Raw genomic sequence first — 14,381 nt, 5'->3', positions numbered from 1 at the left:
GTGAGAGGCAGTGAGTCAGGCTTCAGCATCAAATCACCTGCTAGAGGAACAGCACTCTCTCTCTGAACCTAAAGCATATTTTATCACCCAGGTTAGCACCTCAAATACACCTTATGTGGATCTCTATTTTGGAAATCGTCAGGATTCAGTGCTGATGTCCAGTTATCTGTGCAGAGAGCCAGATCAGCGATCAGAGTTGAAGTACAAATGTGGCTCTGCAACCTAGGATAATACACAGATGTACTAAGAGGAACATAATTGTGGGGGAAGTGAGAACAAAGGGTGAGTAATATCATGTGGCTGCTCTGAGAGACAGGCGCACACCCTGCCAGCGTGCTGATGTTTAATTATCTTTCAGTTAACAGTAATGCAGCTGGAAAAAGGCAGAGGGATAAATAAAAGCTCCGGGGGGGGGGAGGCATACCACAAATTCTACCTGGCTTCCAGTCCACCTTTCTTCATCTTCTGAAACCTGTTGTGACATACTCAAAAGTTTCATTGCTTCATTATGCTCCATCGCTGGCAGTGTTCAAGGCCAGGTTGGACGAAGCCTTGGGTGTCATGGTTTGGCTGAGGACCTAGTCTTGGATCCAGAGGGAGTTTTAGAGAAGTTTGAGTCTGGATGTCTGTAGCTTGGAGTCATCTCCAGTTATAAGTAATGACTCTTCTTTCTGGTCCTTGGCTGCAATAGCAAAGTGATTTAAACTAAGTTACAGTGGAAAATGGTTTCTAAACTATCTCTTGCTTCTCTGATGCTTACATAGAGGTTAGCATGTGCCTGAGTGCTTGATGAGTGTGTGGCATTCTCCTTTCCTTGACTCCTAACACAGTAATAAAACAGAGTGATAGTCTTCTCAGCCTTCCTCAAGCCACACAGGCAATAAGAATAGATAAGAGAAGGACCCATGGGCCACCATAACTAGCCAGAGGATGAGGAGGGAGATTTCCACATCATTTGAGAATATTTGAGGTGGAGTTCCCTTCTCCTGACAGTTCCCTATGTGACAGGGATAGGCAATAGAGTCTTGAATGCAGACCTGTACCTTAAAAGTCTGGCTGAGCCCACAGTGTTTTGTTTTGAGAATGATTGTCCCATATGCTCCATGTTTACTGAATGTGGAATCATGTTTGCACAGGAAGAAATTGTTGAGGTTTTAAAATAGTGTGGTACGAAATTATGGATTTATGAAAAGACAGGTAGAGAGAAGAGGGAGGGGTAGATGTGGCATTTTAGAAGCAATAACATGCATGCTGCTGATGTTTTTGTATTCGTTCAACGAGCTATTCCCCGAGGTTCCTGCCTTGTCTGACTGTATGTCTAATAGAATTCCCTTAAGGCTGACCTCTGCTTTCAGTACAGAACGCTGCGGGATTGCTGCTGTAGCTGAAATATTCCATGCATCCAAGTGTCCCGCGCGCAGAGAAATTTGTTAAGCATGTTCTCACTGTGGGAATGTTCCCAACTCTTTCAATTGCTAAATAGATATATTGCTTCCCTCATCCTTAGGTCATCCTTTGGCCCATGTAGGACTGCTATTACTTGACTTTCTAAATTTAGCAGCGTTGGACACCTTAAATTATGAATTTAGCGCCCAACAAAACTGCCACTCAGACGAAGAAAAAAAAATATTTTTCTCTCCTTCATAATAGATTCTGTTCAAAAGGCTTTCATTTAATAAAATACGTTTTCTTTAAACCATTAAAAAGGCTGGAGAAGTATGCCAGACAGCCTGACTAAGATATGCTGGCATGGAACAGGACATGAAGAGAGAGGAGGGAAAAAACCCTCCAACATGTGGAGCATTACTACTACTGGGCTGAGAAACAGTACCACTTCACACCAAAAAACTAACTGGACCTTGACCAAGGACACAGAAAATTGGCAGCATTTTAGGTCTTAATAGAGAGTTGGTGCTTTAATGATGGCTGACTGAAACCTGAGCACTGATGTAGAGACGATATATGAACAGAGCCTTTTGGGGTCTACTTTAAATTTTAAAATTATATAGCTTTAAATCTAAAACCAAGCATGAAACACACAATAGGATACAGATATTTATGCTACCATCTTCTTTATAACTAGCAGATGGTATGACAAGTGAGACCTCTTAATCCATGTACATATAGAATCATAGAATAGTTAGGGTTGGAAAGGACCTTAAGATCATCTAGTTCCAACCCCCCTGCCAAACTTCATGTCTTTCTGTCTAATAAAACACTGCACATCTGAAGTGCAATGACATTACTTCATGGGTCTTACCTCCATTCTTTGGTTTATGCATTTACAGTATAATATCCTCTAGAGCTAGGATAAACGTGTGTTGAGGTTTTTCTCTTCTTTGGTACCTACTTCTGCTGTGTCTACTAGGCTCTCAGAATGCCCTGGAAACCTTTCACTGTGCAAAATGTAGTTGGATAAATATGAATCACTTCCTTTTTACTGGTTTCCTGATACTTTGTGTGAGTCCCCAGACACTAGGTTTGACACCTTCCTGGTAGACATTGCTATTTCTGAAGTAGCTTGCGTCTGGCTGTGCTTTGTGTCCTGGGAGACTGCTCCAGACTTCTTTCTTAATCCTCTGGTTATCTACTTGCATGAGTCAGTGGGCGCCAGGACTCCCATTTGAAGCATGTGTTCTTCCTTTCCCATGGGAAATTTTGGGCATTGAGGGTGAAGAGCTGAGCATACTGCCTGTGCTATTGCCTGCACTGTGGGTGACTGGTGGATGCTGGTGGGTCTGTCCTGTGTAATGTGGGTATAAAGAGGGTTATGGCCTCAGGATGGGGAACTGATGTGTGTTGTGAGTGTGTCCCTGTGCCAGAAAATCTTTCTTTCCTGGAAAGGTAACCCCTTTTTCTGAACATAACCCTCTTTTCTGATTATGTATTTTTTTCCTCTAATTACCCCTCAGCTCTTTCAGCAATACTGCTGGAAGCTTTTCCTTGTCTTTGGACCTACACTGGGTAGGGAAGTAATTTAAACCATTCAAGCATGCGATGCAGCATAATCAGCATCTGCTGTCTCCCATTTTGCCACCTGCAACATATCTGCAGTAGCTCAAGGGGCTGTGTTCATACATCCATGCTGTGGTAGGTGAAGACCAGTTCTCCTCTGAGTGCCCCTATGCATTTCTCATGTTCATGTCCTAGTGGCAATGTTCCAGTGTGACCTCCAGATACCCTCTTCCCACCTAGCTCCTGGAAATTAATTTGGCTTCTTTATCTAGTGCTTCCAGTTATGGAGTTGAGCCCTCAAATGATGGTGCTTCAATTTGATATGTGGCCTGGATTTTTCTGCCACTTTACCCACATGTGCTTACTAGGGCTTTGCATTTAACATGAGAATAATACATGACCTCTGCAATACCTTTGATCTTTTAGAGTCCAAGCATGTTAGGGAAGATGATAATGTTTAGGTTAGCACACTAAGCATGTGAAGTGCTGGGAATAATTATTAAATGGGCTTATAATGCTTATCTATTGTTAAATAACTAGTTTGCAGATGATCACTTGAAAGATTTGTTATGGATGCAGGAGTTCAGGAGGTGCCCTACAATGGTGGAGGTACAAGTGGCTCTTAAATTTCTCTGTCGATATGCAAATGGTTAATTTCTAATTGCCAGTAGATGGCTCCCAAGAGCATTATCAATGGGATATTTTTCCAATGTACATGAAGCAGAGTTTTGGTGCACTGATAACCTTCAGTGCTCCATGGTTTACCAACTGAAGTTTACACAGCATCAGGACATCTGTTGCTAGGTTCATGGCATTGTCCCGTGGCCACGAGGAAATACAGATGGTTGCCCAAGGAAGTTGTGAATGCTCCATCCCTGGTGGTGTTCAAGACTGGGTTGGACAGAGCCTTGGGTAACATGGTTTAGTGTGAGGTGCTCCTTCCCATGGCAAGGGGTTTGGAACTTAATGATCTGAAGGTCCTTTCCAAACCTAACTTTTCTATGATTCTATGATGTGTGCTATATAGTGAGAAGTCTGGTCTCCCAGTTACATGGTGATGGTGGGTGTGGAAGAGTTGCGCTAGCTCATACAAGCAAGGCGATAGGTAGAGATCCTGAAATAGCAGTTGTGCTGTGGAATGACACAGCTGGTTATGCACCAGTAATGCTGACTGAGTGGAGGTGATAAGAGCAGGTGCACACCCTTCAGAGTGTTTCTGTGCTGGCAAGCAGAACCTGACTTTTCATTACATTTGTTGAACACCTCCAAGAATGAGGCCCCTGATTTCTCTTCCAGAAATAGACATGATAAATAATTGTTATAACTGTCTCCTTTTTATAAGTATCTCCAAATGGATTTTTTTTTTTTTCAGAGATTCTAATTAAGTTTTACATTAATTATAAGTGTGCAGCATCCTTCTACCAGCAGAAGAGCCTTCTGGGAATTTCTGCTGTGTTTCACTTTGAAGGCCTTGCTTTAGTCCAGTTGCTAAGGCCTGTACTTCTTAGGGCTACTACTCTGTTTGACTCCCTCATTAAATATCCTGAGAGCTCCTTCTTTCTTCAGGATTTGAAATCCTTAATAAGATTTGTATTTTTGAAGGCAAATACAGTGTCTGGGGAAAGCTGGGGAGATATTCTCTTTAGTATTATGGGAATTCTTCAGCAGCTGAAGTCAATCAGGAATACTGGCAGAAGACATTTTATTTGTGCATGGAAAATCTGCTGTTATTAAGACAGCAGACATAGGCTGATATTCATGAACTGGAAAACTGTTTTCCCAAAGGTTGCTCTCTTTCACTCTGGCTCCTGTGTCCAAAATTGCCAAAGTGATGTCAGTTTGGACTAGTTGGTCAGAGGGAAGAGAGGAGACAAGGAAAGAAGTTGAGGCTGAAAAGGAAGAGAGGAGACAAAGAAAGAAGTTGAGGCTGAAGCACAGGCAGTTCATGGCAAGAGTGCTGTGGCTGCCAGGTCTGTAGAGGAGGAGTTTTCCATGTTGAAAATGATGGGCAGATTGATGTGGATAAACTGCTCAGACTAGTTTTAGTTTTGGGACTGTGCAGTGCTTGGAGCAATAGGGTCATTCTCTTTGGCTGCAGTTTCAAAACACTAAGAAAATATGATGCAAATCTGAAAATAGTATGGAGAAGACGAGGGAACCCATCAGAAAGGTGTAATGGTTTAATGAGTTTGTTTGTAACACCTTCAGTAGAAGTTTGGCTGCTGCTGAGTTACAGAACTGCAGTCCAATATGTCTTTTAGGTATGTTATTTCTGAACCAAACCAGTCACCTAAAGGCAATTATTTTCCATGCAGTGTCTTTTTACCTGGTGGCACTTTAACCACAATATGGGCAGTGAAACTAAAAATAGGTGTTAAACAGAAATAATAATAAATGCTAGGTAAACCAGCACTTATGTAGTCTTCTTCAAATAGGTTTATTTGCTTTTCAGTACATCTGAATAGCCTCCTGGTAGTTGTAGCACTTCCTTTTTGTCAAGTAGTCTGGTCCCAAGGAGTGAAGCAGTTTCAAGACTTCCTGCTAACTCCTGCCACTGCTCAGTGTCATGGGGTAGAGACCATGAATACTGCTGTTCTGGGAAGGCTGGACATTCCCTATAGATCCAGCAATTAAACTCTGTATTACTATTCTGATGCTTCTTTCTTCAGTAAATTTAGTATCAAGGCATTTTCTGTATTTCTCTGGGTAATTTGAGTTGACTTAATTGTTTAATTCTCAAGTTTGATGATATCACTGCCTGTCAAAAAGGAGTCCTGTTCCTCAAATTGTGTTGGAGTGATGGGACATGACTGAAGTTACTGTAATCCTCCGATACCTCCACTAGAGCATAGTGGAGGAAAACTCAGCCTGTTCTATGGTGGAATACCTGCCTATTTGGTGGCAATGTATATATAGTAATTGAGAGTGTTGCCATGATTGACCAAAATTGACCAGTTCTGGTGTCCTCAACATAAAAAGTACATGGAACTGTTGGAACAAGTCCAGAGGAGGGCCACGAGGATGATCAGGGGACTGGAGCACCTCCCGTATGAAGACAGGCTGAGAAAGTTGGGGCTGTTCAGCCTGGAGAAGAGAAGGCTGTGTGGAGACCTCATAGCAGCCTTCCAGTATCTGAAGGGGAGCTATAGGGGTGCTGGGGAGGGACTCTTCATTAGGGACTGTAGTGATAGGACAAGGGGTAACGGGTTAAAACTTAAGCAGGGGAAGTTTAGATTGGATATAAGGAAGAAATTCTTTCCTGTGAGGGTGGTGAGGCACTGGAATGGGTTGCCCAAGGAAGCTGTGAATGCTCCATCCCTGGCAGTGTTCAAGGCCAGGTTGAACAGAGCCTTGGGTAATACGGTTTAGTGTGAGGTGTCGCTGCCCATGGCAGGGGGGTTGGGACTTGATGATCTTGATGTTGTTTCCAGCCCTAACTATTTTATGATTCTATGAAAACTATTTGGTTTTGTTGTAATGTGTTTTTTTTTTTTAACTAGAGCCACAGTATTGATACCTCTGCTCATTTAAATAAACAACCTCACCACATGTTATACTCACTGGATATCAAATTATTAATTGAGCATCTCATCTGACAAAATTGTTCTCCAATGGCAGGGTTTTACAGTAATAAGTTCTGTGGCTGTCTTGGAGAGAGGTGCATAAGCAAATTGGTTTGGTTCAGTTTGTGATCATTATAGCTCATTGGTTTACATCTCAGTGTATACATCTATGTTTTGTTCAGCTCCTTTGGCTGTTGTGTCAGCTGCTTTTAAAAATCTTTGCAGATATGGAGATGGCACATAATAAATGAATATTTCAATTATTCATCTGCCATGAAGACAAGCTATAAATGTTACTTATTTCTGACTTAGTATATCTGAAATCAACTCTAAACAAAAATAGACGGAGTCTAGATCCTTGGGAAACTGTTTTGATGAATAGCTCAATACAATCATGAAAGCATCAGACTTGATGTACTACTCTTTGTTATATAAATCATCTAGTTGCTACAGTGAAAAGGTTATGGTTGATTGCTAGCTTTTGCAGATCACTGCATTAATAACTTATATCCAAGTCCACCTTACAAGTTGACATCTAAGACTATAAAAATACAGTTCAGTCATATATTCATTGCCATATATATATGACTTTGATGCTTTAATGGGAGGCCGACCCTATAAAGTAGAAATCAGTGCTAATGTGGCCTAGGTGAGGACTTTAGGCCTAGTCATGGTGGTCTCTGCTAAACTAAAGAATAAATGCCTAATTTCTAAATCTTTGTGATCCAACTGGTTTGATCCAACCATTCGTTTGAACTCTTGAATAGGCATAGATACACATGTATACTAAACTCTGACCTGGGTCTCAAAAGGATAATTATTGTTGTCTTGTGATTTTGGAAGTCTGGGATTTGTTGCCAGAGGAAATTTTTGCAGGGAAAGGCGCCACTCAGTGTGGGGCTGGGCCAAGGATACATCTGGAGAGCAGGCAGTGAAATGGAATAAGTTACCCTTCATTTGGGATGCAGAGATTTCTAGGAATGACCCTGACTGGGGAAGAGTAACCTGCCAGTCTAAGCACAGGCACATAACTCCCAGAGGGGAGGGCAGCAGTGACAGAAGACTTTGTTAGGGGAAAATCAGCATAAGCCTTCTCCGTGCAGTGCTGCTGCAAGCTATCAATGGCATATTAATGAATAAGCACTTTGAACTTGGTTACAGTCATTATTTTTATAGAGCTGTTATTTTCCCTCACTTGTGTTTGGATGGGTATCCCCATCAGGTGGAGAGAGGAACTAAAGAGTAGAGAGAAAGTAGCTTACGAAGCTCACAGTTCTGATGCTGTGTTTTTTGTCATTTCTAAAATTTCTTAATCCCTGAGGATTACTGGGAGAGTGCTGAACTATGGCTGATAAGCATTTTTTAGATTTGTGGGCCTGCATTGTTTTAGCAGAAATTATCTCTGTAATGCAGGAATAAAAAAGCTGAGTGATCGTAATTACTGTTATTGAGTTTAGGAGGGAAGAATCTTCTTAAATCTTATTCTTATTCATCAATACCAAGTCACCAAACATCACAAATATGATCTGGATCAAAAGTCAAATTAAGCAGAACACAGTGTGGAATTCGTGCTGGGTTTGTGCCAGCTGCAGGAGGACAGACAATACATAATCCAGCATTTTTTCTTTTCCCTTTTTGAACATGTTTATATGGAAGTTTATATGAGTTTGCCATAGCTCAGCACTTTGCTGATGGGTTTGATCCATCACCGGTTGCCTTAAAACCAAACTGTCTACTACATGGAAGAGTGTTCTTGGTCAGAAGATCTGACCAAGTCTTTTTAGTCATAGGAATTAAAGTTTGTGGGAAAAGCTGTATTCTCCTCTATTTTCAAAGGGTTTTTCCATTTCTTTTGCCAGATGGGGAAGTACAGGAAGTCAGGGACTTTGTGAGAAGGGTTGTGCTCAATACTCAGTTCATTAAACTGGATTTCTTGCAGTTAGCTATGACTGGTTCCACTCCCTGTATAAGGGTGCTGGGAAGTATTGCCTGTGCATTGTTTTGCTTACAGTGATAGTATTAGCCTGGGGTCTTGCAGGCACATCTAAGTGCTTGCAGGACCCAAATATACAGTTTGGTTGTCCCTCCCTCAAACATGATTTTTTCACTGAGAGTATGTGGCTAAACTTCATGCATTAAATTAATTGTCAGCCTTGCAAACTTGGAATTGGAGGTCAGAGAGTGCTGGGAAAGAGCTAAATGATTTTACAAGTACTTGGCATCATCACATGCTTTGATCTTCTGTGTGACCATAAAACTGAAAGCCATTGCTCTATGCTGCTGGCTTTATCTTCATGAGTTGTGCCACTGAAGTAGATCCTGGACTACTTGAACAGAAAACGTGGTTTCCTGTTGCTAGGTCTGCCTCTTGCTTTGCAATTCCAAGCTTGCAGCCTAGAGACAGAAGTTCCCTCAGATCAATAAACTGATTGTGCCCCAATGTGTACTGTGCTTGTCATGCCCCATTTCCTGAAGCCTTCCCTCCATTATAGAAAAATGTATTATTTTTGATGTGACAAAGGCATGGATCAACCTTTCCAAGACAAAATCACTATGAAAACAAGCTGCTTTCATTTTACTGCGAGGTAAATTTACAAGCAGCAGCTTCAGGCAGGTATGAGATGTTGAATTTTGCTTTATTTTAGGATGAAAATTAAGGCAACTTTTTGCCAAGTTTTTATGTGAGGAATAGCTTCTGCATCATAATCTCTGCAAGGTTAAAATTACTGCTGTTTTTAGATGTGAAGGCAAACTGTACATCTAATGATAGAAGGGCATTTTATGTTGCTTTTGTTTCTCAAAAAGCTTGCCCTTTTCCAAATTGCAGGAATATACACATTGCTGAAGTTCAGTTTCCAAAATAGGCTCTTGTCTTACATTTGGAGAGATTAAGTTTGGCTGGGAGCAGGGAGAAGCAGCAACTATATGCTGTTTCTATGGGAAGTATTTATAGCTGTTTATGAATGTGACTGCATTCCAATAGTTTAAAAAAGGCATGCAGAACAGGATATACAATGTAGCTCCTTATTTGAACTAGCTTTGAAAACACTACCGCCATACTCCTTTTTTTAGCTTGATTTCCTGAGGAAATTTGGCTTGAAAGATCATGCTCTGTGCATGTGGACACATGTCTCCTTTTGCTCTTGACTTTTCAGTGCTTTCACCAATTTTAACCAAATTTGACAGAAGTTCTAAGGACAATTAGTTCCTACAGAGCTTACACAACTTCATGACTCATTGAAGTAAGAAGAAGAGATATATTGTTGATGCCCATGTTGACATAAAGCCAGCAACATAAATGTATTAGTGGAGACCAGCAGCGAAGAATGATGCTGTATATGTTCTGAATGCAGAGGAAAATCTGTACCTCGAGCATGAACAGTATTAGACAAAGAGAGTTGAGCTGTGGAATCCTGATTGATAGGAAACCAGCCAGTTTTCATTAGTTTTGCTTCTCAAGGAAGTTTTGTACTGCCAAGAGTTAGTAGTAAAAATATGTCAACAGATCCCATAACCACCTATTCAGCAAATTAATGCTTTTCATATCGGCATAACTCTGGAAAAATTAGCTTTGCATTTAAAATACACTTATATTCCTAGCTCATGTTTTCTGATGACATCTCTTATGTTAGCTCTCAAAAGAGCTATATAGCTCCCTAAGTGAAGCAAAATACGTATGATTTTGCAGAAGAATTGCACACTAAATAAAGTCAGTTTAGCTAAAAAAAGCAGACAATGTTTATGAAAACTATCATTTATTTTTCCCCTGGAAATGCAGTATAATGGGGGAAAAAAAATAAAATCTGAATCGGTTTTAATCTGCTCAGTACAATTCCATGTAGAGCAGAGATACTTGTGGACCTTGGTAATAGGTTTCCATGACCCAATGTGTATTTGCAGTGGGTTGCTACTTCCCTTCTTCCTGGCAGGGGAAATTCATCTGCAACTCTTCAAATAAAACAAAGTGTTGTCACATCTAAGCAGTAGATCCAAAGAACTAGGCTTTTAAATAAGCACCAGATACCCTGTGACTAGGGATAAAATTGCAAGAACTGGAGAGACTGTGTGGCACACAACCCAGTTTCTAGTTTCCTCCTGTGATTTGGCATAGCCAGGAGAGAGACATAGAAGATGAATTGTTCTCCCAGTCTTCCTTTCAGTGCTGTAACTGAAATTATATAGCTACCCACTGCTAATTTGGACAACATGGAGCTTAATCGCTTCTTGCTGCCTGACTGAGAAATCTGGAAAACTGTATTTTGCTATGTTTTAAGACTTACTAGGACACAAGTGAGGTTCTCAGTTTTTCATTTTATAACCAAAAAGGTCCGGAAATATAAATGTGACAGTGTACAAATCTGCCTCCAACTGAACTCCCCAGGCTTTCCTGTTTTCATTTATTTCCTTAAATTCCTTTAAAGTGAAAGAGTTTGCCTTCTTTGCACACACAGTGGCATCCCATTTTCATCTTGCTTGGTACTGACACTGCATTCTTGTCTGTCTGCTGAGTTATTGTCTGGATTAATATTCATTAATTATGTTGGCTCAATGAGGCTGTGCTTGGTAAACAGCTTCTGGAGGATGTTACACGTTTTCCTGTAAGCAGTGTTTAGCGTCCGGAAGATTAAAGTGTAAGACTATGGGTATAATCCAAATCCAACAAATGCTAACATTTGGTATGGTGTTTTAGAGGAGAGGGGATGGGTAAGGAGGAAGGGAAGTGAAAGACTAGGTGAAGAAACTGCAGAACTGCTCTCCCTTCAGTAGCAGGGGCTGCCCTGTCATTATATTGAGTGGGCAGTACTGACAAGCCCACAGTATCCAGTATTGCTGAACTACAGATAAAGGGAATGATACCAACCCAACCTTTTCCTGCTACAGCTCAGAACTCTAAGATAAGTTTCTTAATGCTATTCATTTTAATTTACATAATCAGTTTTTCTGAAAATGATTCAGGCATTAAGATGCATCTGAATAGGCCTCTCTCCTGCCTGCAAAGGTAAATCCCTTTGGTGAGCTGAGCATTAGAAATTTAAATCCAGGATGTGGGCTTGGTTGATGCACTGTACTTATGAAGACAGGTACAAATGATTGGGAAGAAAAACTTGCTCTGAATCTCTCTGTGTTCCTATACCCAAAGGGTTTTGCCTTAAAGAAGATTACTAAAGTTTTAAGATTATCTTTAGGTAATATGTAAGTAATTAATGAACCATGAGCAGAGGAAAGACATTTTTGAGCATAGACATTGCTCGAGAGTAATCCTTGAAAGAACAAAAGATACTGAGTATGGTGAAAGTTCAAGCTGAACTTTCCTTCTCAAACAAGATGATAATTCAGAAGCCAGTACTTGTTGGTGCCAGTGTGACTTCTTGCATGACAGTAAAAATTAACTTCGTAGATCCAGAATCCAGAGATTTCAAATGTCTGCAGATATTCTAATATCTGTTAGAGGTATAGTATTTACATTGTTTATGGAGAGGGAATCCTGTCTACATCTTGCCTGCTTAAATTGACTTCGTCCAGTCAGAAAACAGAGCTTTTTTATTTTTTCTTTGGTATTTCACTATTTGTTGAAAAACAAGCCCAGTTCTAAGCTCAATGAACTTTTAAGATTTCCATCTTTCTGAAATTCATCTCTTCTTAAAGGCAGTTACTGCTGGGAGGTTGCAGCTTACGCCTGTTACAAAAGTTAATACCTGACTCCATGTTTGAAAATGTTGTTTTAATGCTTGATTCTGTGCAAGCTAACACAGCAATAGTCATAACTCGGTAAAATTAATTGGAAATGAAGCAAGCATGTTGAGTTGTTGTCGTGGTTTACGTGAAGTTGTGCTCAAGAAGTGTGTGTTATCATTAGTGGTATTTGACTCCTCAAGTGTACTAAAAGCATGACTACATCTGGTACAAACCTTTTGTTAATAGTTGGTGTGGGGAAATAGGTTATTGTAAGAAAAAGGATGTTCTGAACAAGCCACCTCACTACTTTGATGCACAAGCTCTGAGTAAGAATGGTTAGTTATCAGGACAGCTCTCTGCTTGCTCTGAAGAAGGGCAAAAGCTAACTACTGACAATCGTTATTTACATACATTATATACCTACAGCATTATTTGTCTACAGTATGTATATGCAGTGACATTACATTTGAGCTTTTTTTCTGTGGAGTGGTGCATGTTGTGTTGTGTAGCCTTTGTGTTCTGATTTTAGGAAAAATTAGCAACCTTTTTCACCCACACCATGAAAGAGATGCTCAGTATAACGTGGGTTAGCCTGACTTTTAACAGCTGCTGTGTTCATATTAATTAGGGTTTAAGGAAACCAGGTAAGACAAGTAGGGTGAGTGTTTCTGCTGGTCAGTAGGCCTTGTGCTGGAAAGGCAGCATTCTAGGGAATGCGAGCATTCATTCCAAACAGTTGGCATAGGGGGGACAGCCTGCTTTGGTGAATTAGCCTGTATGTGTAGGAGACTTTTCTTTTTAATTGCATTTGGTTTCACTGTATGTTTTTCTGTAGGTGCTGAAACTGCTTTGCCCGCTTGGTGCCACTGGAATTTTTAAAAGGAAGTGACCTTATTGTTCCACAGCTTTACGTATCCATCATGCTGCTTAACTGAGTGGGATCTTATATGTTGCTAGTTTTCATTACATAACTTTTGTTTAGTTCAGTTCAGAAGTTCTTTCTTCCATATTTCCCATATCTCCTGGGAACTTGTTGAATGAGGAAGAGTATAATTTAAAAATAACCAGAAATTTTCACATTTGTTTTTTTAAGCCTGGAAATGAGTAATATTTTAGGTAGAACTTTGCAGACAAAAGGCACTTGAAAAGGGACTTACGCAATGCCCACATAAAAGACCAAAGGATTTTGCTTGTAGAACCCTGGTATAGCTATTACTGCTGACAATCTAAGCTTTACTTAAAGAAAGGGTAAACTTAATGTTCATTTTATGCTAACAATTAAATCCCTCAGGAAACTGTGAGCTCAATTACTGATATATATTTTTTCAAGTCCTTCCTATTAGTAACAAGAGACTAAACTTAAATGAAAACAATATTTTTGAATTTCTTTATATATTTCTATTTATTTCAGTTTGATCAACAAGGTCAAAACGTATCAAGAGAGTTATGATGGATTACTGTTCTGAGAAGCCCGGTGCCAGTTGGGAAATAGCAGCTGGAACCTAAGCTGCTACAGTTTTGTTGAAACTAATGTTCTGGTACCTTTTCTTTAACTGTATTTATGGTCTCATTATGACAGGAACTTGTTATCCATGTGTTAATCTTCTGAAGGGTAGTGTTTACATAGTTAAGATGCTTCATAATTTAGGCAAACGATGCTAAGGAGCCTTTTGCAGCTGCAATTTGGGATATAACAACTCTTCACAGTTTGTGTTTCAAGTGGCTAAAGCTATTTAGTTTTTGTGGGCAGATCCATTAACTCACACGAAGTTCTGCCCAAGTGACAACTAAAATAACTAAACCTTTCCTCCGACAATAAAGTTCTTTTGTCCAGTGTGAGCAAAACAAACCCATTAATAACCTGAATGTAACCAAAGTCATGAATATTCTGTACAGTGGCTCATACACTTGATCATAAACACAAGAGAAAACTAACAAACATGCTACCGATGCTGTTACATAGCTGCAAATAATATTCTGCTTGTAACCTATTTTGCTGATATTCAGAAAGCCAGATCTCAGTTAGATTATCAGGATAAGAGTCCATCTGGGTGATCTCATCTTCCCAAAATAAGGCAAAGGAAAAACTTAAGCAATGGTGAGGGTGGGGGCATGTGTCTGTTGGGATTCTTTTGAGAATAAAACACTCCTTGCCTTTTGCCTTGAATAGAATTTCAGTAACAAACA

At 40.1% G+C, this 14,381-nt stretch overlaps 1 long non-coding RNA gene across 1 annotated transcript in view; it reads left to right on the top strand.

The window, feature by feature from the left end:
- LOC134163289 (uncharacterized) overlaps nt 1–14,381 on the top strand; it is a 160,343-nt gene that overhangs the window by 1,564 nt on the left and 144,398 nt on the right. The gene's annotated exons all lie outside the window — the stretch shown is intronic.

The sequence above is a fragment of the Pezoporus occidentalis genome, unplaced genomic scaffold (assembly GCF_034315485.1).
Source record: "Pezoporus occidentalis ecotype Australia unplaced genomic scaffold, CSIRO_AGI_Poc_V1 ctg2, whole genome shotgun sequence".
Classification (NCBI taxonomy): domain Eukaryota; kingdom Metazoa; phylum Chordata; class Aves; order Psittaciformes; family Psittacidae; genus Pezoporus; species Pezoporus occidentalis.
The sequence above is the reverse complement of the archived record's forward strand: the minus strand, read 5'-3'. Positions and strand labels throughout refer to the sequence as shown.